The following is a 21,780-nucleotide window of genomic DNA, read 5'->3' as shown; positions in this document are numbered from 1 at the left end:
TTAATTCAGAAGATTCAGCTGAGGTAGCTTAAGAGTGGGAGAAAGTATGGATAGAGTCAATATTTTTATGTTCAAGGACAAATTGAAAGCGTAGACTTGTTTGCTGGTAACATCAAAGGTCGCAGCTAGCTTGGGATGCCTGGATACTTCTCATCTGGTTTACCCTGAGAACTGAACTTACTGGGATTTTTGTGTTGTGATCTTGGGTGAATATCTTTTACTGTCACTGTAGTAGTAAAAGGGGGATGAGTTTTGGATTTCTTCAGGTTGCACCAAAGCTGTGTTTGACTTCCACCATCCGTCTTTACCATCTCTGCCTTTTTTCATGGCTTTTTATTTGCTTACTGGTTTCCAATCCTCCTGATAATGTGTTCGGTGTGGGCTACTAACGTATCCCCACAGGAGCAACTCTACTTGTGTTTTCCTTAAGGATGAGAGAACATCCCTCATCTCTTCTTTCCCCCCCCCCCCCCCCCTCCTTTTTGGTTTCTTCTCTTTTCTGTCCTCCTCGGCACATTTTTTTCCCTATTAATTCTCCTGCAGAACTGAACCCCACTGAAGCACAAGTTCTTCCAGGGGCACAGGAGCTGGAAGGCTGTAAATGGGTCTCCACGCACCGTGTCTTTTCCCGGAGCGGTCCCTGGGGCTGGGAGGAGGCCTGTAAGTTGGTAACTGGTGTGAACCCTCAAAGCAAATGCCTTTTTTTTTTTTTTTCTTTTGGTGGTGGATGCTTTGTGTATGGTGTCCAGCTCTGGAGCCCTCAGCACAGGACAGAGCTGGAGCTGTTGGAGCGGGGCCAGAGGAGGCCCCAGCCATGATCCGAGGGCTGGAACCCCTCTGCTGGGAGAGCTGGGGCTGTTCAGCCTGGGGAAGAGAAGGCTGCGGGGAGACCTTAGAGCAGCTGCCAGTGCCTGAAGGGGGCTTAGAAGAAAGATGGGGACAGGCTTTTTAGTAGGGCCTATTGCAACAGGCGAAGGGGTGATGGCTTTACACTAAAAGAGGGAAGATTCAGACTGGATATAAGGAAGAAATTATTTATGAGGAGGGTGGTAAAACCCTGGCCCAGGTTGCCCAGAGAGGTGGTCGATGCCCCGTCCCTGGAAACATTCCAGGCCAGGTTGGATGGGGCTCTGAGCAACCTGCTCTGGGTGAAGATGTCCCTGCTTATGGCAGGGGGGTAGACCAGATGGCCTTCAAAGGTCCCTTCCCACCCAAACCATTCTCTGATTTTGTGATTCATGTAATTAGGCTGTGGACTGCTGGTGGGTACTAAAACTTTCAAAAAAATACATCATTTTCCCGCACCTGCCCAGCCAAATAATCACAAAACAGCCCCAGAGAAGAAAGGGAAAGGGTACTTGTCGTCAGCTGGGGATCTGGTAAAACACTGTGTGTCATGAGATTCACAGTACAGTCATGACACCGGCAACGCTAGGCTAAGCATTTTTGTTGGGGCTCATGGTTTCTTTGCCTTGCTCGATACAATAAAACCTGCCGAAGCGGCCGCGGTGAGCTCCCGTCTATCTGTTCTCATACTTCCATCCGCTTCTGCCTGAATTATTCATGTTCAGTAAGCGATCTGCAAACTGCTCCTATGATCTCCGCCTGTGAGAGACTCACCCCTGCTTAGGTCAGGGCATTTTCTTGTTCCCTTCCTCGTGGCAGGGTGTCGGTGGGAATCTCCAGAATTGCTCACCGCCTCTTTCCGATTAACCCGCCGTGATTTATTATTTATGCGGTGTGGTTTGTTCGGCCGTCCCGGGCGTGCGGCATTATCGCTGGATAAGCGAGAAGACTCTGTGCACACATCTGTAGCTGTTGCTTGACAAATCCTGTTGCAGAAGTAATATCAAGGAGCAGCAGAGGCACTCGTAGGGCAAATGCTCTTCATGCAGCGCTACCAGCTCTTCATACCCAGCATAGGATGCATATCACCCGCGTGTGTCTCTCAGTAGAGCTTTACTGGGCTCTTATAGAGATATATACATATATATGTGTTTTATGTATGTGCTTGTTTTCCCCAAGCTCTCTTGTGTGTTTGTTTTTATTTTATTCTGACGTGTTCTAATTTGGCCCTGCAAAGAAGTTTGTAAAACTGGTGAGTAGAGCAGTTTATGGTCAGGCAGTTGGCAGGTGTCCTGTTTGCTTTGCGATTGGTATCATTAGCGAAACGGGCTCTGCGCCCACCTCTGCCAGCACACCCACTCCAGGGAGATCTCGGATCTCCAGCGTCGTCTACTTCATCCCAGCGTCCTGCAATAAACCCATCAGCATTTTGGGATGAGGATTGGGATGCTTCAGGAACCCATTGCCAAGCAGAGCTGGAGCCAATGCTCTGAGCAAGGCAAGGCTCAGCAGAGCAATAGGGACCTCCAGATCCCCTTCCGCAGCTGAGGGGATAGCTTTGGGTGAAGAAAGCTCAATTTAGGGTACCTTCACCCTTTTGGGTGAAAAAAACCTCCATTTAGGGTACCTGCTTTTATACAGTACCCCTGGGGAGGACCTGTGCCTTGCCTTGGGAGATCCCTCACCTACAACATAACTGGAGTGCAGCAGTGAGTTTGGTAAAATGTCCTGCCTCTCTGCATTCTGAAAAGAAGATTTTTTTTCTATTAAACCTTAGGGAAATTACCGGTCTTGTTAACTAGTGTAGAAGTAATGAACCCCACAGCAGGGTTACTCGAGAGGTTTGGGCCTTGGCTTTGTAAGACGGCATTGTTTCTTTAAATGAGAGAAATAATTTAAGCAAACAAACGAACAAAGAATTTCTGGAAATTAAAGTACAGTATGAATGGGGTGATTTGCTCATCCTCTGTTTAATAGGAGCAGTGCAGTGAACAATTGCGCGGTCGACCTCAGAAATCTATCCATGGTAACTAGTCACAGGAGAGAAAAATAGACAGCCTACCACCAGCTTGGTATTAAAGTTATAGTTTCCATTTTTTCCACAGTTGTGAGCTAGCCGGGGACTTTCCATGAGCAATCAGCACGGCAGAAACCCCCTTCTGCTCCATAGCAGCCACCACTGCTGAGCAATGAAAGGTCTGATGCTGGTTTTGGTCCCAGTTTCCAGTGGGAGCAGGCTGGGTCAGACCCTTCCTGCCAAACACATCCCACTGGACCAGGGCTATGGATGGGTGATGTCCACTTGTCCATTCCACCCCACGGCCAGGGCTTGCTTGTGACGGGGCCATGTGGAGGAACCTCATCTTTGGTATCATCACCTCTACAAGGTGCTGGACTGGATGTTAAATCCCAGGCAGGGCTTGGGGTCCATGCAAGCCCTGTGTGGTGATGTTACATGGTCCACGTGGTTCTGGACGAGTCCTGCAAGAGGCTGGAAGGAGGACAGAAAGACGCTGCCAGGCTGAAATTCATCCAAAAATAAATAAGCCAGAAATACTGGGCCTTCGGGCTCGGTCATCTGTTCCTCAAAAGACGTTTTTGGAAGGGATCACTCTGCTTTTGTTCTTCCATTAGGCAAGTGAGGAGAGAGCACTGTTTTCCTCCCCTCATCCGTTCCCCTTATAGGGAAAGAAGAAGGAGGACTTGGCCACCCTGAGCCGAGCATCTCGGGGGACCTCCCAAAGCAAAGGGTCATATGGGGAAAAGTGCCATCATTCCTGTCCCCATAACCCCCTTCCCCTCCCTTCACCCTGCTCTTGGCACAGCCGTGCCCGCCCGGGGCTGGCGTGCTGCATGTCACCGTGGAGGGGTGTTCCTAGGCCTCCTCCCTGGAAACCCAGCAAACTTCTCTTATCTCCAGGTTTATCACTTCCGGTAGACTTGGCAAGGCAAACCTGGAGTTTGTCTTCTGCCAGGAAGGTGTGTTAGCTCTGGGACGGTGTTGACAGTGTACATGTCCATGTGGAATGGCTTGGATAAAGCAGTACTCCTCCGAGGAACATAATTTTGATGTTCCTGGATGTGGCCCAAATCTCTCTGGACGCATCCATCCTGGTGTAGTTTCTCTCCCGTGTGCTGCAGGCATCCATCCCTGATCCGCAGAGAATGCCTGTAGGTTGGAGAGCATCTTCCCACCCATGGTCTACGTGCCTGTTGTGTTAGCTCCCCATACAGGAATACAAGGCTGGCATGTGGAGCTGGGATGGGGCTTTTTTTTTTAACTATTAGATGTATAAGTTTTTACAAAAGACTGGACTAAGACCAACCTGTCTTGTTTTGCCCAGGCTCCAAGGCTGACCCTGCTGAGAGCCCCCGAGATACTGAACTGTATGGGAGCGGAGACCACTTGACTGCACTCAGCATCTTTCAGGATCAGGCCCTAGGTAATTATTCTAATTCTCTGCCGGGATGACGAGTGAAATTTGATGTTCTGGGATATGCAGACCATCTGAAATGACATTCCTAGTTGTCCATCCCATGCATCTGTGGATTTTTTTTCCCTGCTGAATGTGGTCACTCTGTAGATCAGTGGCTTGACACTACAACTATAACCACTATTCCCTCAAAAATAAAACAACGTATCTCTTTTGCTTGTAGAGGGGGAATCATGGAATCAGAGAATGGTTTAGGTGGGAAGGGACCTTTGAAGGCCATCCAGTCCAACCCCCCTGCCATGAGCAGGGACATCTGCAACCAGATGAGGTTGCTTAGAGTCCCGTCCAACCTGACCTGGAATGTTTCTGGAATGTTTCCAGGGATGGGGCATCGACCACCTCTCTGGGCAACCTGAGTTGCAGGATCGCCATTCTGGCAATGGTCACCAGCTCTTCTGCTTGGGAAGTTCTCCTGAACTTAACTTGCAGAAAGCTGTAAAAACAAACAAACAAACAAACAAAAAAAAGTTTTTCACTCCCATCGGAAGTAGTCAAAGGCTGAAAATACCGACGTTTGTTGGTGAGGATGCCTGTTCAGGTCAGGCTCTTAAGAAGGGCTCAAAACCTACAACTGTAAGAGCCTACTTTTGAAAATAACACTAGCAACTATTTTCTGTAGCAAAATCAATGTGAAAATCGTATTTACCCAGGTTCACAGCAGCTACATTCTCTCCTCCGAACCTGGCCTTGTTATTGTGCCTTTGAGAAAATTTAAATCTTGGCTCCAGGGTGGAGAAATGGAAATCAAGGAGCCAAGTGGTGCCCTGCTTCATGTCCTTGTGGAGATGCGGTGTCAGCCCGCTGCCTTGCCCCGGGGAGCGTGGGCAGGGCTTGATCCAAGATTTGTTCATCCAGCCCAGGGAGGCCGGCTCGAACTCAGAGCGTCAGCTCGAGGAGCGAGGATCTCGGGGGTAAGTTTTAAGAGGAGTAAGTAGGAAGCCAGCAGGATGCAGTGGATGTTACTCTGAAACCCTGAGGATGAAGGATTTCCTGTGGGGTTGGCTTCCTGAGCAAGATCGTATCCCCTACTAAATTCTCTGTGCTGAGAAAAGTATCGGTCAGCAGAGGGTTATAATTTTTCACCTCGTCCGTCGGATTTTTTTCCCCCCGATAAATCAGTTAATCAAAGAGAGCTTCCCACTGATCTGGGCAGAGGTTAAAGCCCAGCTCTGAAGATCAGGGGGGCGTGAGGGCAGATCGTGTGTCGCTGGCCGCTCTCCCAGAGCATCCTCTCTCCGTGCGGGAACAGAGGGCTATTCTCCAGCCCTCGCAGCTCTATACGGTGACATTTTCAGGACCCAGGCCTGAGGACTTTGGGTTGTTTCCTGTTTTGACAATCTCCATTTCAAATACTCTGTACACAGCATTGTGCAGGGAATGAAAAAAAAAAAATCAACCCATATCCTTCTCTGTTGAATAATTCGGTGGGCGGTGAGGAGCTAAGCTCACGTTTCCAATGGGAAGGGAGAAGACAGGGGTGGTGAAACAGGCTCAGAAAGTGAAAGAGAGGAAAAATGAAAGAAGAAATATGTTCACCACCAGGGTTGTGGTGGGATATTTTTCCCCATCCACTCCAAATTTGTCGGGATGGGGTGCTTTCTCGGTGCCGAAGCTCACACACTCAGTGTTTAAAGCTCTGCTGTCAAAGCTCGGAGAATAACTAAAACAAAAATGTCATGGGGTCAAATGGATGTTTTCCAATCGACCGGAGTGTGATGTAAATCCTGGGAAAGGAAATAACCCACCAAACATCCACCAGCCCCATGTCTGCGTCCCCCAGCCCGGTGCTGGCTGCCGGTGACAGGTCCTACTGGGACCTGCAAACCAGTGGCAGGTCCTACTGGGACTTGCAACCTGGTGGTAGCTCTGGGCAGGCAGGCGGCTGCCTGCCTCAGCATCCTGAAACTTGCAAGCAGCATCCTCTCCCCGATATTTTTTTGTGCAAATTCAGCAGTATCGGGTCTGGATTTGCTCTAGGTCAGTGATCAGGAGGATCGAGAGGTTGCTTTGACGTGCGGAAAGCAGACTTCACCATCTGTAAGATTGTAAAGTAGAGATGTTTATTCGGCACCGGGCGGCACGGGGGGTAGTCCCACCAAAGTCGTGCGTGCTGAGCAGCAGCTTGTCTCTTTAATTTATACAATCAAATATTACATATACATTACATTTCCCAATATGCCTATACATATGCATCTATCCTCATTTCATATCAAAATCAGTTCCAAGAAATAATTTCCATATTATAATTAGTTCCAAGAAGTCATTTCCATAGACTCCTCCCAGCTGCGCTTGCGCAGTGCCTCCTAGTGGTGGTCGTCAGGGGTCCCAAGATGAAGGCCCATCCTCTTCATCTCGGTGTTCGCTGATTGACCTTTGTTTCTGTGCAAACTCAGTTCTCTTCTGGCTCCCATCCACACAGCAGGGTGGGTCTTGACCAGTTCTAGGCGACTCCCAGCCCCTATCAGGAATTGACCTCTTTGTATGGAGATGCAAGACTCTCTGCTTCAGTTAATTTACACAATAGATAGGCACTATCAGTTCTCTTTAAATGCACTGCAACTATTAGATAATGCTACTTCTACTAAAATCCATTTTAACCCCTTCCTTCAGCTTCAGGTGAGTATGGTAGGATAGGATGATGATGAGGATGATAATGAGGAGCTACTGGAGAGAGTCCAGCGGAGGATGATGAGGGGACTGGAGCATCTCTCCTACGAGGAGAGGCTGAGGGAGCTGGGCTTGTTCAGCCTGGAGAAGAGAAGGCTGAGAGGGGACCTTAGAAATGCCTATAAATATCTGCAGGGTGGGTGTCAGGAGGATGGGGCCAAGCTCTTTTCAGTGGTGCCCAGCGACAGGACAAGGGGCAAAGGGCACAAACTGAGGCACAGGAAGTTCCGTCTGAACATGAGGAAGAACTTCTTCCCTCTGAGGGTGACGGAGCCCTGGCCCAGGCTGCCCAGGGAGGTGGTGGAGTCTCCCTCTCTGGAGATATTCAAGACCCACCTGGACAAGGTCCTGTGCAGCCTGCTCTAGGTGACCCTGCTTCGGCAGGGGGGTTGGACTGGGTGACCCACAGAGGTCCCTTCCAACCCCGACCATTCTGTGATTCTGTGAGAGGAAACATCTCCCTGGGCTGGGGCCTGGGCTGGAGGCTCGTCCTAAGCCCCTGCAACATGTCTTCAGCCGAGCGCTGATCTTTGCTCCTATAAATTGGGGGAATTTGGATAAGCAACACTCCCGGGGAGCATCAAGGTGAGCGCGTCTCTGGCACCGCTTTGCGCCGTTCCTCGCAAAGTCCCCCTGAGGTTGCGGCGTGGCCGATTGCTTTTTGATGTGTTGTAACCTGAAAATAAGGATAGATAAAAGCCAACTGTTCTGGGAGCGATGCCAAGCCAAAGGCGCCGAATTATTGAGAGATCCGTATCTGGATAATATGCTCTTTAACAACTTTTAAGAGAAAACATGGTGTTTGCAGGATCAGATTGGGATCGTCTTAAAAAATAGAGCTCTCCTTTTTAAATTGTATTGCTTTTATGATTATTTTAATAATAATAATATTTTCCCAGTGAACCCATATATGATAATATTATTTGTGTAGGGACTGGAAATGAACCTGAAATGATCAGCGTATTTTTTAAAGGCACTTTACAAGTCACTCGACGTTGGAAAAGGTACAACTATCCGTCAAAGCAAGGCTTGGGGATAAAATAATTAGAAATCACACAACCATAGCAAAGGAAGATTAGTGCTAAAATTAGAAGCTATAAAGTTGGTTTTAGATTAGGCTGCAATCTGAGCAGGCTGTTTTATTGTACAGTGCTAGTTAAGCAAACGCAAGGTGAGAGGTGTGAATTGCCTGCATTTAGTTCTGTTGCAATGGAAATGCTATCTCTGATGTTAGGTGGGATGATCTGTGAGATAATTTTCAGGGAAATCCTTAGAGAATGGAAGTACAATCCACTATGAAAGATGATGAGGTGGTAAAGGCGCTGTGTTTGGTGCTGGGCTCTTCTTCCCACTCCCCGGAGACATCCTGTAAGGTTGGTTTGCTCCTAGGTTGGTTTCAGGGTTGTGGTGGCCAAATGCCCCCATTGCATCCAGAAACCATGGTGGGATGGCCAGGGTGGATGCAGAAGTGTCTGCACCCGCAGGCAGGGTGGGTGCGAGTCGGGGCTGCTATGGTCCCTGAGCTGGCTCGTCGGGGCCAGATAGCAACGTTAGATGGGGCATGGCCCATGCAACTTCATCACTTCATGTATCTGCTGGAGGTCATTATGCACATCTGCTGGAGCACCTCTGCTGTGAGGAAAGGCTGAGAGAGCTGGGGCTGTTCAGCCTGGAGAAGAGAAGGCTGTGGGGAGACCTTAGAGCAGCCTGCCAGTACTTAAAGGGGGCTTATAAGAAAGATGGGAACAGGCTCTTTAGTAGGGCCTATAGTGATAGGACAAGGGGTGACGGTTTTAGACTAAAAGAAGGGAGATTCAGGCTGGATGTAAGGAATAAATCTTTCACGGTGAGGGTGGTGGAACACTGGCCCAGGTTGCCCAGAGAAGTGGTCAGTGACCCATCCCTGGAAGCATCCCAGGCCAGGTTGGATGGGGCTCTGAGCAACCTGATGTGGGTGAAGCCGTCCCTGCTCACGGCAGGAGGGTTGGACTAGATGGCCTTCAAAGGTCCCTTCCCACCCAAACCATTCGGTGATTCTGTGACGTGTCGTGGAGGCTGTATTGTATCTGGAAAGTGTCTAACACAGTGGGACCCACCTTTACTCTCAGCTGGTGTGAGCCACAGAGGTGCATGTCTTTCTAGGGCTGGTCTTCAGCCCCATAAACCACGAGTTTCCAAGGGGCCTCCTTTGGTTAATACCCGTGCCAATTAAGCCTGTCGCAGCATGTGTTGTGTTTTGGGGACAGGGACATAGCTGATGTGCCTTGGTTCATGTGCTGGGCATGGTGCATGGCTGGGGATTTTCTTCTCCCTGTACAGGTGCTGGGAGCTCCTCCTCCCTGCAGTTGGTTGGGACACAAGGATCTGCCACTGCAGGGGTAGCGGATGGGTTTTTGGGTTCTGGTGATAAAGAAGGAGCCAAAAACTTGTGTCCCGTTTGGCATGTGAGGACTTATGGTGTGATGGGAGTAGGACAGAGAGGGGGACAAAGAGAAATGGCACAGGACAGCTTCCACGTGAAAAGTGGCTGGATAGACTAAGCCCTGCAGTCTGGAGGAGAAGGAGCTGAGGAGGTATCTAAGTGGGGTAGATAAGCCCTACGTGGTGTGGAGGTGGATAGGGAAGAGTTATTTGTTGTGTCTGGCAGCTAGAGAAGAACCATGAAACGATTAGGCAGAGGCCTTAAACAGGAGGATGTGCTTTTTTTATAAAACATGTAATTAAACTGTGGACCTCCTTGCCACAGGATGTTGCGGATGCCAAAGGTATAAATGGCTTCAAAAACCGATTAAGGAAATTTGTGGACGAAATGTCCATCAAGGGCTGTGAGGGCAGTGCTGCAGGTACAGCCGCTGAATTGGGAAGCATCTCAGCTGCTTGCTGGCCATCAGGAGCAGATACCTGGAGAAGTACTCCATGTGTGCCCTGTTTCGTACACACCTTGGTCCCTCTCAGAGCTGGGATCTTGGGCTGCAGGACCTCAGGCATCTGCTCTGGTGTTGAACCAGATTCATGCTGGTGTAGGACAAGAGAAACCGTGTCTGCTGTCCCTCTCTCCTGGGCTTCCCATGGCAAATGCACAACCCATGCCTGTAGATCGGACATCACCGAAACGGGTCAGGTTGGTATCGTGGGGTGTGATATTCCCTGATATGTCAGCAAGGCTTCTCCTGTGAGTTGGCTTACTCCAGCATGCCTGGCCAGGGCAAGAGCACAGGTCCAGATGGGTTAAGATCCTCCAGTGAAAATGTCCTACCACCAAATTCCTCCTAAGTCCAAGTGAGCATCTCAAGAAGGTACAGGGCAAGGAGGAACCAGCATGTTCCGTGTATAAATGCTTTCAGAGAAAAAGCGTCATGATACTAAGAGACTTTCTGGTATAGTTGGAAAGGCATAACATGAGCGAAAATTTGGAGTACAAGGTCATGGACACCCAGGTGTTGTCACCATGGAAGTGGCCTGTCACCCAGAGAAAGGTGACTTCTTCAGTGCTGGTGCCTTGAAATGGGGAGCGGGGGATTTCTGGCTGAGAAACCTGAACTTTGTGGCATGTGCTGCCTAAATCTGGACGTGACTGGGCAAAGCCCTTCACCTGGTCCCGCCAGAGGTACCAGATGAAGGGGTCTGTGGGTTTCCTCCCAGCTGGGAATCACCGGCCCCGCTGCAACCACCCGCAGCATCTTCTCGGCACGTGCATTTCCCAGTGCCGGCAACGGGAGAGTGGAGTCGAGCAGACTGCCTGTTCCCCCCAAAACGCTCCCCGCCACGCCTCCGGCTCGGTGAAAGCAGGACAACTCCTCGTCGACTCTTTGTAGCCTGAGAACAGAGCCTTGGAAAAGTCCGGCAGCAGGGAACTTTACTAATTCAAACTAATGACTCCAAAATACTGACTGAGGGGAACAATTGGGCGCCATCAAAAGGCGCGGACAAAAGAAACGAGCGGTATTGTAATAGCAAACGGAGCTGAATTTGGTCCGATGGAGCACCTTTCATCTTCAGAGCGTTTCAAAGCCCTTTGCAGAGTAATGAGCTGTGTGCTGACAGCGGCCGGTGGAACGGCCTTTATGTGCCCAACAATAGCCGGCATGGCCGGTGGAGCAGGACCTGCTCGTGGTGGGAGAGGGGATGGTGGCCGGGATGCTGGGGTTATCCTGCGCTTCCCGGTTTTTTCAGTGCCATTAGATCTCTAGCTAGGGTTTGGATGGGTAGTGGAGGTGATCAAGCAAGAGCTATCGGCCTTTCAATACTTAAAGGGGGCTTAGAAGAAAGATGGGGACGGGCTTTTTAGCAGGGCCTCTAGCAACAGGCGAAGGGGTGATGGCTTTACACTAAAAGAGGGGAGATTCAGTCTGGACATAAGGAAGAAATTTTTTATGCTGAGGGTGGTGAAACCCTGGCAGAGGTTGCCCAGAGAGGTGGTCAATGTCCCATCCCTGGAAACATTTGAGGCCAGGTTGGACGGGGCTCTGAGCAACCTGATCTGGTTGAAGCTGTCCCTGATCATGGCAGAGGTATTGAACTAGGTGACCTTCAAAGTTCCCTTCCCACCCAAACCATTCCATGATTCTGTGATTCTATGAAGACCTGGCTGTGATTACTCTGTTGTCCTGATGCTTCTGTGTCCGTGGCTGAGGTCTGCCTGCTGTGTGTCTGTCTAGCAGCAGTCCATCAGCGCTCTGGGCTGGGCATGCTGGAGAAATGTGGGGTAAATGGGAGTTGTTTTGGAAGGGACAGAGCAGCTTGAGGCACCTAGGGCAGTCTGTAAGATGGGATTATTCTTTCTGTCTTGAAACTGTGCAGAAGTCCCTAGGTTTACCTATGGATCTCCTGGGTCCTCTTGGCACCTGTTAAAGGATCATGCTGCTTGGCCTGAAGGACTAGGAAAGCATCTCCATGCTCTAGCCTCCAAAACACAAGTGAGCTACTTCACCCTTCCAGGAGTGCAGTGATATCGGTGCTTGGTCCTGTGGGTTTACCTGGTCCTGGGGGTCTGCGGGTCCTTCACGTTTAGGTCTGCACTCTTGACAGGCTCAGTTTCTTTGCCCTTCTTTTATCTTTAGGGAAACGGAGGTGGAGAAACGTGTTGTGACTCACATGAGAATCCCTCAGCGCAGCTGGGAATAGACCTTGACCTCCCAGGTCACCGGCTGGTCCTCTAATCTTGCGGTCTCTGTGACAGTTTCATGAAGGCCCACGTACGACTTCAGCTCTAATTTTAGCCAAGCCAGAATAGCACTGGCACAGCTGCATGAGAAGAACTCTCAGTCTCAAAACCATTTCTGCGGCAGGGATGTTTCTTGCCCCTTGCAAGGATAGGAAAAGGTTAATTGCATTTTTTTTTCCATTTTTTTTTCGGAAAAGAGGAAATAAATGTACCCACCCCACCCTAAGGGGAGTGCACAAATCTGTCAGCCCTGGGTGGGTGGGAGCAGGTTAAGGAAATAGCCTTTGGGAGGGAAGGGGCTGGGGGCATGGGTGGGGGGGGCTTGGCTGCCTGCCTGGTGCTGCGGGCAGGGAGGGGGGATGCTGTTTTTGGAGAGCACAGGCTGTGACACTCGCTGTAGAGCCTTGGGATGAATTCATCTTACCCCGGGGTTGGATGAAAAGATCTGCGGCAAAACCTGGTTGGGGGTTAGAAAATGAGCTCCAAGGTGAGGAAGGAGATCTTGGACCTTCTCCCATGTGACCTGGGTCCTGCACTACACCAGCTTCTTGCTAACAAAGATAACCAGATTCCAGCGGCCTCCTGGCTTGGCTGGAGAACCACGCTGGGTTGGTGTTGGGTTTGTTGCATCTCCCCCATGCCAGCAGAGAAAGGAGGATGGGGAGCAGACCGAGATGTGTCGGAAACCTGGATTCTCCTCACTCCTCTGTCTGCATTTCCGCACTCCAACTGGGTCGGGCTGATGTCATGGCAAGACTTCCTCTCGTCGGCAGCGGTCTCGCATGCTGTCATCCCGCAGCAGGGATTTGATGGTGTGCAGATGGCTTTGCTGTTTCCCTTCCCGTCTCCCTCGCGTCAAGGCTGGCGGCTGGCTGGTGCTGCTTTCCAAGCAGGGGTGTCTCAAAGGGTTGCTTAAAGTGGCAGCGGTAGCAGAGGCAGGTTCTCCATGATGTCCCAACCTTGTGGGTATATTGGTACAGCTTCTAAATTAATGCTCAAAGGAATGTATAAAGACCCAGCATTTTAAGTTTCTTTGGGAGATGATTACGAGAAAAATAAAGTCTCATTGTGGTGGAGCCATAAGGTCAAAGCAAAGTAGCAGCGTTATGTCTTGAAGCAGCTCAAAGCAACCTTCAAGCTTCTTGTCTTGTTGAGCTTCAAGGCACCTAAATTTGAAGCTGTCGTGCATATATCACACGGGGTGTGCTGTTTGCACAGAGCCTATCCAAATCTTTCTCGGTTTGCTTTTCTATCAGCAGTGGCTGGTGCAAGTAACCTGTGCTCATCTTTTGAGGCAAGTCATCACAGAATGGGTTGGGTTGGAAGGGACCTCATAGATCACAGAATCACAGAATGGTAGGGGTTGGAAGGGACCTCTGTGGGTCATCTAGTCCAACCCCCCTGCCGAAGCAGGGTCACCCAGAGCAGGCTGCACAGGACCTTGTCCAGGTGGGTCTTGAATATCTCCAGAGAAGGAGACTCCACCACCTCCCTGGGCAGCCTGGGCCAGGGCTCCGTCACCCTCAGAGGGAAGAAGTTCTTCCTCATGTTCAGCTGGAACTTCCTCTGCTTCAGTTTGTGCCCGTTGCCCCTTGTCCTGTCGCTGGGCACCACTGAAAAGAGTCTGGCCCCATCCTCCTGACACCCACCCTGCAGATATTTATAGGCATTTCGAAGGTCCCCTCTCAGCCTTCTCTTCTTCAGGCTGAACAAGCCCAGCTCCCTCAGCCTCTCCTCGTAGGAGAGATGCTCCAGTCCCCTCACCATCCTCGTAGCCCTCCGCTGGACTCTCTCCAGTAGCTCCTCATCTTTCTTGAACTGGGGAGCCCAGAACTGGACAGAGTACTCCAGATGGGGCCTCACCAGGGTAGAGTAGAAAGGAAGGATTCTGTGAGTAATCTCTGCTTGTTATTGCGTAGTTTTGCGCTTCCCCGGTGGAGGGAGGTGGGATGGATGGGGACAAGCCCAATGTCTGAATCTTCTCCCAAGGGAAGGCATCAGGCAGATGAAGGCGAGGCAAGCCCTGATCCTGCCTTCCCGAGGATTGCCCTAAGACATGTGAGCAGGAGGATGGCAGGGAGCAAGGAGGGACTGAGATCTTCAAGTAAAATCTCATTTTTTAAAAAAAAGAAGCAATAAATACAACAAATTAAAATAAAAAGGCAACTAACATGAGTGACAATTGTACAGTATCAGATAACTCCGCATCCTGAATTCCAGTGGGATAGGAAATACGAAGTGAAAATCACTCAGGTGCTTCTGGATAGCGATAAGTAAAGCAATTCCCATTTACCGGTAGAAATAAAATAAGAGGTCCTGATAAACCCTCCATGACTAGACTGGATTAGGGCTCTAGCTGTGAAAATTCATTACGGGCATGCAAAAGAATGCATATCTCGCGAAGCTAAACGGACTGCAAACACCGTTTATCTGGAGAAGAGCCAATTCACTCAGAATAAATAGATTTCTTTCAAAGGGAAGGGGGGGATCTGTCACAAATCTGTATCCCTGCCTTGTCATTTATTATGCAAATAAGTCTCCCACCTTTCTAAACCGTGAAGGATGAGTTTGTGTTGGAAGAGCAGTCTTAAGCTGTTCCAGCGACGCCGGGGCCAGGAGCTGCTGATTTCAGGAGGGCTTCTGGTGGTGAGCAGTGCCAACCCTCATCGACGAGGGCTGTGCAGTTCGGTCGGGTGGTTTCAGGGTTCCCATAAACAAATGCATTGCTTCACATTATTTTGTATTATTTATGATATTTTATTTTGGTTTATGTTATTTTATGTTTATTTTTTTATGTTATTTTATGTTTATTTTCTTTTATTTCATTTGTTTTGTTTTATTTGCCTGTTCTCTGTAGGAATGACTTTGCATCTGGGTCGCATGCAGAAGGGAGCCCGTGGCATATTCTGCTCTGTCTTTGTCTTCAGCTCTGTCCCTTTTGGTATCAGCTCCAGTTAAAGCTGTATCGCGCTGCTGGGTAGGTCTTTGTGGAACAGTATGCGTCTGAGCTGCAGTCCGTTGTTGACTCTGGGGTGGTCGTAGGTGGCTGCAGAAGCACTTTGTGGTGTGCATGGACCGAAACATGATCTAACACCTTTTGTTCTAGAAATTAAGTATCTCAGGATGCTAATTTTAGAAGCAGATTTGAGCTGGTAGGAACCATGAGTAGTGGATGAAACCTTGATGTTCCCTTTGGTGGAGACAGTGTTGAACCAACATTGAATGAATGAAAAAAAAAAAAAGAAAACCCAAACGAAAAAAGGTCTCTCAAAGGATTTTCCTGACAAGGAGGTTTCAGTTTTCGGTCCGGTCTTTTGGAAAGGCTCCTGATGAAGCACGTGGGCCCAGTCACCTCATTGTCTGAACAAAGATCCAGAGGTGGAAGCCTGACCCCACAAACCCACCAAGCTCCTGCCTCACACAGTTTGGGACAAGCAGGTCTCCTCTCTAAGGCAACGGGAGAGTCAGGGGGATGCTCGGAGAGTAGAGGGATCCAGCTGGGACATTGTAGGTGTTCATAAGCAGGTTGCAGGACACACAGAGAACCTGGGTTGTAGAAAAGCACATTCAAAGGACTTTCCTAAATGCTTGATCCTGGATTTCTCAGGTACCTTGTCCATCACAGCCAGTAGAGATGTTTGCACTGATTTCTGGCTCTGGTGATCTTGCCTTTCCCTCTCTGGCCTTACGAGACCACATCAGTAGATGAGCTTTGGTGGGGAAAGAGGGTTGGGGCCTTTGACGAGCAGGAGGGACCGACCACCCAACGCCTGCTGCGGCCGAGGGGGAAGGCAACGCACGCTGATGTTGGCCATAGCACGAATCTCTCTCACTTCTTCAGGGGCATCTTGTATTTATGTTTTGCCCTTAACATTTCTGCAGCGCTGGGCTGGCCAGGCTCTTGCAGTGCTCCGGAGTGATTCTGCTAATGGGATCTGACCTGATGGCTTTGCATGTTTTAAGTAAATTAAACACAGCTGCTAGGAAAATCCAGTAACCTTAACAGCACCATGACTCCATCGTCTGCATTGTAATTACAGCGGCAACTGTCTGGAAGTTCTACTTTCTGGTTTATTTTTAAATAACTTCTGAGCTACCCTTTGATCAACTGCTTCATCCCTGAGTCCTGCCTGTCGTCTTTCTTGTTCTGGGTTTAACCCTTGCTTCTTTGAGGAAGAACTTCTTCACTCTGAGGGTGACATAGCACTGGAACAGGCTGCCCAGGGAGGTTGTGGAGTCTCCTTCTCTGGAGATATTCAAACTCTGCCTGGACAAGGTCCTCTGCAGCCGGCTGTAGGTCACCCTGCTTCGGCAGGAGGGTTGGACTAGATGACGCACAGAGGTCCCTTCCAACCCCTACTATTCTGTGATTCTTCTTCAACCCTCCACCTCACTGCTATTGAAGTCAGTCACAAACGCACGCGGCTGATTGCAAAAATGACGCTCTTCCCTGAATGTATCCTGCGATTTTGAGCCGACGGTGAATCTGGGGAGAGATTTTATCTGGAGTTTATGGGGTGCGTGCGTACCGCAGGCACTCAGAAGTGTTTTAAGGCTGCTGGGGAAGCGCGTCTTGAAATATGCAGCTTTTTCAATCGCTTCAGCCGAAATCCTTTGTACCCCTTCAGAGAGATGGGCTTTCTGTCATGGTGACAACACTTTAGTCAGAAGCGAAAGGAGGTAGTTTTACGTAGGAAGCAAAACTAGGAGCCTAATTAATTTTCCCTCATCAACCCAGGAGTGGAACCTGTGCCTGCGAGAGAGAACGATCAACTCCCAGAACGGGTGTAGTTGCATGCTCCTGCCCTTCGTTAAAAACTCACACAATCTTCACTGCAGAATCTATATAGGCTTAAATTTCTGGAGGAAACCAAGGCTCAGGTAAATGACTTAGGGTTTTGCATCAGAGCCTGTAAAAGGGCTGAAAAAACAGCTGAATTTTAAGCATGTCCCAGCGCAAGGAGGGAGATTGGCTCATCACCATGGGATGCTGGTCCCACCTCAAGGGCACCAGTGCTACAGCTACCCAACTGCGTTCAAGGTCATATTGTATTTGGTTACAGAATCAGAGAATGGTTTTGGTTGGAAGGGACCTTTGAAGGCCATCTAGTCCACACCCCCGGCCATGAGCAGGGACATCTTCAACCAGAGCAGGCTGCTCAGAGCCCTGTCCAACCTGGCCTGGAATGTTTCCAGGGATGGGGCATTGACCACCTCTCAGAATCACAGAGAATCACTGAATGTTAGGGGCTGGAAGGGACCTCTGTGGGTCATCTAGTCCAACCCCCCTCCAAAGCAAGGTCACCTAGAGCAGGCTGCACAGGACTGCGTTCCAGGCGGGTCTTGAATATCTCCAAAGAAAAAGAAGTTCCAGTGCTCCGTCACCCTCAGAGTGAAGAAGTTCTTCCTCATGTTCAGCTGGAACTTCCTGTGCCTCAGTTTGTGCCCGTTGCCCCTTGTCCTGTCACTGGGCACCACTGAAAAGAGTCTGGCCCCGTCCTCCTGACACCCACCCTTCAGATATTTGTAGACATTTCTAAGGTCCCCTCTCAGCCTTCTCTTCTCCAGGCTGAACAAGCCCAGCTCCCTCAGCCTTTCCTCGTAGGAGAGATGTTCCAGTCCCCTCCTCATCCTTGTAGCCCTCCACTGGACTCTCTCCAGTAGCTCCTCATCTTTCTTGAACTGGGGAGCCCAGAACTGGACACAGTACTCCAGATGGGGCCTCACTAGGGCAGAGTAGAGGGGGAGGAGAACCTGCTTCGACCTGCTGGCCACACTCTTCTTGATGCACCCCAGGATCCCACTGGCCTTCTTGGCAACTAGAAGGGCAACACATGCCAGAGTTTTCAATCATGGTTCTGGCTACCCTTCATCCTGCTGGCACATCTGAGGGTGCTTCCAACAGAGCCGTTTGCTAGCTTGTTTCCCAACCTGAGTTCTTTTCCTTTCCACTGGGCTGACTAGGACAGACAGATCTATGCTGTGATGCCCTGCTCTGCTCTCCCATCTGCTGTCTGCAGCATCGTCATATATCCGCATTGGAGAGTGGAGCAGGTGCTTATGCATTTGGTCTGGGCAAAATCACTCTGAGTGAGTGTGACTGGGGTTGTAAAGTTTAGAGATTGTTCTGGTTTGGCTGCAGCCGGTAACAAAAGCGCCACGTGGCCGCCCCTCCCCCTGCCAGGGTGCGGAGGAGAATGGAAAGAAACAGGCAGAAAACTGGTGGGTCGGGATAAGGGCAGTTTAACAGAACAGCAAACAGAAGGAACAGGAACAACAACGATACAGAAAAGGGGAATATACAAAACAAACCAGCAGAACAGAGTCTGCAGAACAGAACCGCTCTCCTGGACCAAACCGCCGCTGTGCCCTCCCGAGCCACGAGTGAGTTCCTGCCCCCCAGCTCCCCCCCACCGGAACCCAGCATGATGGCACATGGTATGGAATACCCGGCTCTGTTTGGCCAGGTGGGGTCAGCCCATCCAGCTGCGCCCCTTCCTGCATTCTGGTGAAAATTAACCCTGTCCTGGCCGAACCCAGGACATTATCCACCCCTTATTCCATACCATCTACGTCATGCCCAGGTCCCTCATTGTCCAGTTGATCACCACCACTTCTCCTGTCTCCAGATATCATTCCCTTAGTCTATGGATCATCACTCTAAAGTGTCCGTTGAGTTCATTTAATCCATGACTTTGGGCTCCATCTGTTGTAATGGTCTTCTGTGGCAGGAGAGGTGATGTGTGGTGATGGGCGGTCACTTGCTGCATCTGGAGCTCACGGCTGATGTATCTGGTGCGGCCCGTGCCCACAGTCTGCAGGAGATATTGATCTTGATGAAGTTGCTCGATGCCAGTTGTTGAAAACCAGGTCCAGTCCCATCATCGCTGTGCTCTGCTAGGTTTTCATCAAAAAGTCCATCCTTCTTTAATCTGGACGATTCTTACTATGTTCCTACTGGTACAACATATAACAATTATAACAGTGATAACAGACAGTGACAGGGTTATTTAACAATTAACTTTATACAATTTATTTATGGACTGTTCTCACCCAAAATCAAATCCCCATGAGGTACACAACGGACTTCCCCATCCTTCCGCATTACCCACCAGGTACACCCAGGTCCTTGAGCAAAAGCAATCCCGCGGACGGGCTTGCCTTTGCCCGAGGCAGGACTAACCCAGGCTGTCTTCCCTAACATGTTCCGCATGTGCACTACGGGGACTTTATCCCCTTCTACGGGGCGCTGAGGTGTTGACTGGGCAGGACCAGCCCGGTTGGTGGATCCCCTGGTGTTCACCAACCAGGTGGCCTTTGCTAAATGAGTATCCCAGTTTTTGAAAGTCCCACCCCCCATTGCCCTCAAAGTGGTTTTTAGCAGCCCACTGTACCACTCGATCTTTCCCGAGGCTGGTGCATGGTAGGGGATGTGATACACCCACTCCATACCGTGTTCTTTGGCCCAGGTGTCTATGAGGCTGTTGCGAAAGTGAGTCCCGTTGTCCGACTCGCTTCTTTCGGGAGTGCCATGTCACCACAGGACTTGTTTTTCCAGGCCCAGGATGGTATCCCGGGCGGTGGCATGGGGCACAGGGTAGGTTTCCAGCCATCCGGTGGTGGCCTCCACCATTGTGAGCACATAGCGCTTCCCTTGGCGGGTTTGTGGCAGTGTGATGTAGTCAATCTGCCAAGCCTCCCCATATTTATATTTTAGCCATCGTCCTCCATACCACTGAGGCTTTACCCGCTTGGCTTGCTTGATTGCAGCGCATGTTTCACATTCATGGATAACCTGTGCGATGGTGTCCATGGTCAAGTCCACCCCTCGGTCACGAGCCCATCTGTATGTCGCGTCTCTTCCTTGGTGGCCCGAGGTGTCATGGGCCCACCCAGCTATAAAGAGTTCACCCTTATGTTGCCAGTCCAGATCCACCTGAGCCACTTCAATCTTGGCAGCTTGATCCACCTGCTGGTTGTTTTGATGTTTCTCAGTGGCCCGACTCTTAGGGACGTGGGCGTCCACGTGATGGACTTTTACAGCCAACTGCTCCAGCCGGGCAGCAATATCTTGCCACAATGGGGCAGCCCAGATAGGTTTGCCTCTGCGCTGCCAGTTGTTCTTCTTCCATTGCTGCAGCCACCCCCACAAGGCATTGGCCACCATCCAGGAGTCGGTGTAAAGATAGAGCACTGGCCACTTCTCTCGACTGGCAATGTCTAAAGCCAGCTGGATGGCTTTCACCTCTGCAAACTGGCTGGACTCACCTTCTCCCTCAGCAGTTTCCGCGACTTGTCGTGTAGGGCTCCATACAGCAGCCTTCCACCTCCGCTGCTTCCCCACAATGCGACAGGACCCATCCGTGAACAGGGCATACTGTTTCTTATCTTCTGGCAGCTGGTTATACAGTGGGGCCTCTTCAGCACGTGTCACCTCCTCCTCTGGTGATGCTCCGAAATCTTTGCCTTCTGGCCAGTCCATGATTACCTCCAGAATTCCTGGGCGACTGGGGTTTCCCATTCGGGCGCGCTGGGTGATCAGCGCGACCCACTTACTCCACGTAGCATCGGTGGCATGATGCATAGAGGGGACTCTTTCTTTGAACATCCAGCCCAGGACCAGCTATGGCGGTGCCAGGAGGAGCTGTGCTTCAGTGCCGACCACTTCTGAAGCAGCTCGAACGCCTTCATAAGCTGCCAGAATCTCTTTTTCAGTGGGAGTATAGCGGGCCTTGGATCCTTTGTATCCCCGGCTCCAGAACCCCAGGGGTCGACCTCGAGTCTCCCCTGGTGCCTTCTGCCAGAGACTCCAGGTTGGGCCATTCTCCCCGGCTGCGGTGTAGAGCACGTTTTTAACATCTTGCCCTGACCGGACTGGACCAAGGGCTACGGCATGAACTGTCTCCCGTTTAATCTGTTCAAATGCCTGTCGTTGCTCAGGGCCCCATTCAAAATCATTCTTCTTCTGGGTCACGTGGTACAGAGGACTTACAATCTGGCTGTAATTTGGGATGTGCATCCTCCAAAAACCCACAACACCCAGGAAGGCCTGTGCTTCCTTTTTGCTGGTTGGTGGAGACATAGCTGCTGTTTTGTTGATGACATCCATTGGGATTTGACGGCGCCCATCCTGCCATTTTATCCCCAAAAACTGGATCTCTTGCGCAGGTCCCTTGACTTTACTTCGCTTAATGGCGAAACCAGCTTTCAGGAGGGTCTGAACTATTTTCTCCCCTTTCTCAAAAACTTCCTGGGGGAAGGAACTTACAACTTGGGGGGTTGGACTAGATGACCCACAGAGGTCCCTTCCAACCCCTACTATTCTGTGATTCTGTGATTCCTCCGCTGTGTCACCCCATACAATGATGTCATCGATGTACTGCAGGTGTTCTGGAGCTTCACCCTTTTCCAGTGCAGTCTGGATTAGTCCATGGCAAATGGTGGGACTGTGTTTCCACCCCTGGGGCAGTCGCTTCCAGGTGTACTGGATGCCCCTCCAGGTGAAAGCAAACTGTGGCCTGCACTCTGCTGCCAAAGGGATGGAGAAGAATGCATTAGCGATGTCAATTGTAGCGTACCACTTGGCTGCCTTTGACTCCAGCTGATATT

The 21,780-nt window shown here is 50.3% G+C and overlaps 1 protein-coding gene across 2 annotated transcripts in view; it reads left to right on the top strand.

Moving 5' to 3' along the window:
- Positions 1-21,780, top strand: part of LOC142365579 (zinc finger and BTB domain-containing protein 7C-like) — a 174,257-nt gene that overhangs the window by 70,454 nt on the left and 82,023 nt on the right. Inside the window, exon 2 of one of the 2 annotated variants that reach the window (XM_075446475.1) lies at positions 4,191-4,289. The gene's annotated coding sequence lies outside the window, so the exon portion shown is untranslated. Of the gene's footprint in view, positions 1-4,190; positions 4,290-15,135; positions 15,149-21,780 lie in introns of those variants that run through there. The other variant, XM_075446476.1, reaches the window with a different exon arrangement.

This window comes from Opisthocomus hoazin, chromosome W, assembly GCF_030867145.1.
Source record: "Opisthocomus hoazin isolate bOpiHoa1 chromosome W, bOpiHoa1.hap1, whole genome shotgun sequence".
In the NCBI taxonomy this organism is placed as follows: domain Eukaryota; kingdom Metazoa; phylum Chordata; class Aves; order Opisthocomiformes; family Opisthocomidae; genus Opisthocomus; species Opisthocomus hoazin.
Note: the sequence above shows the minus strand (reverse complement) of the source record. Positions and strands in the feature narration are given on the sequence as shown.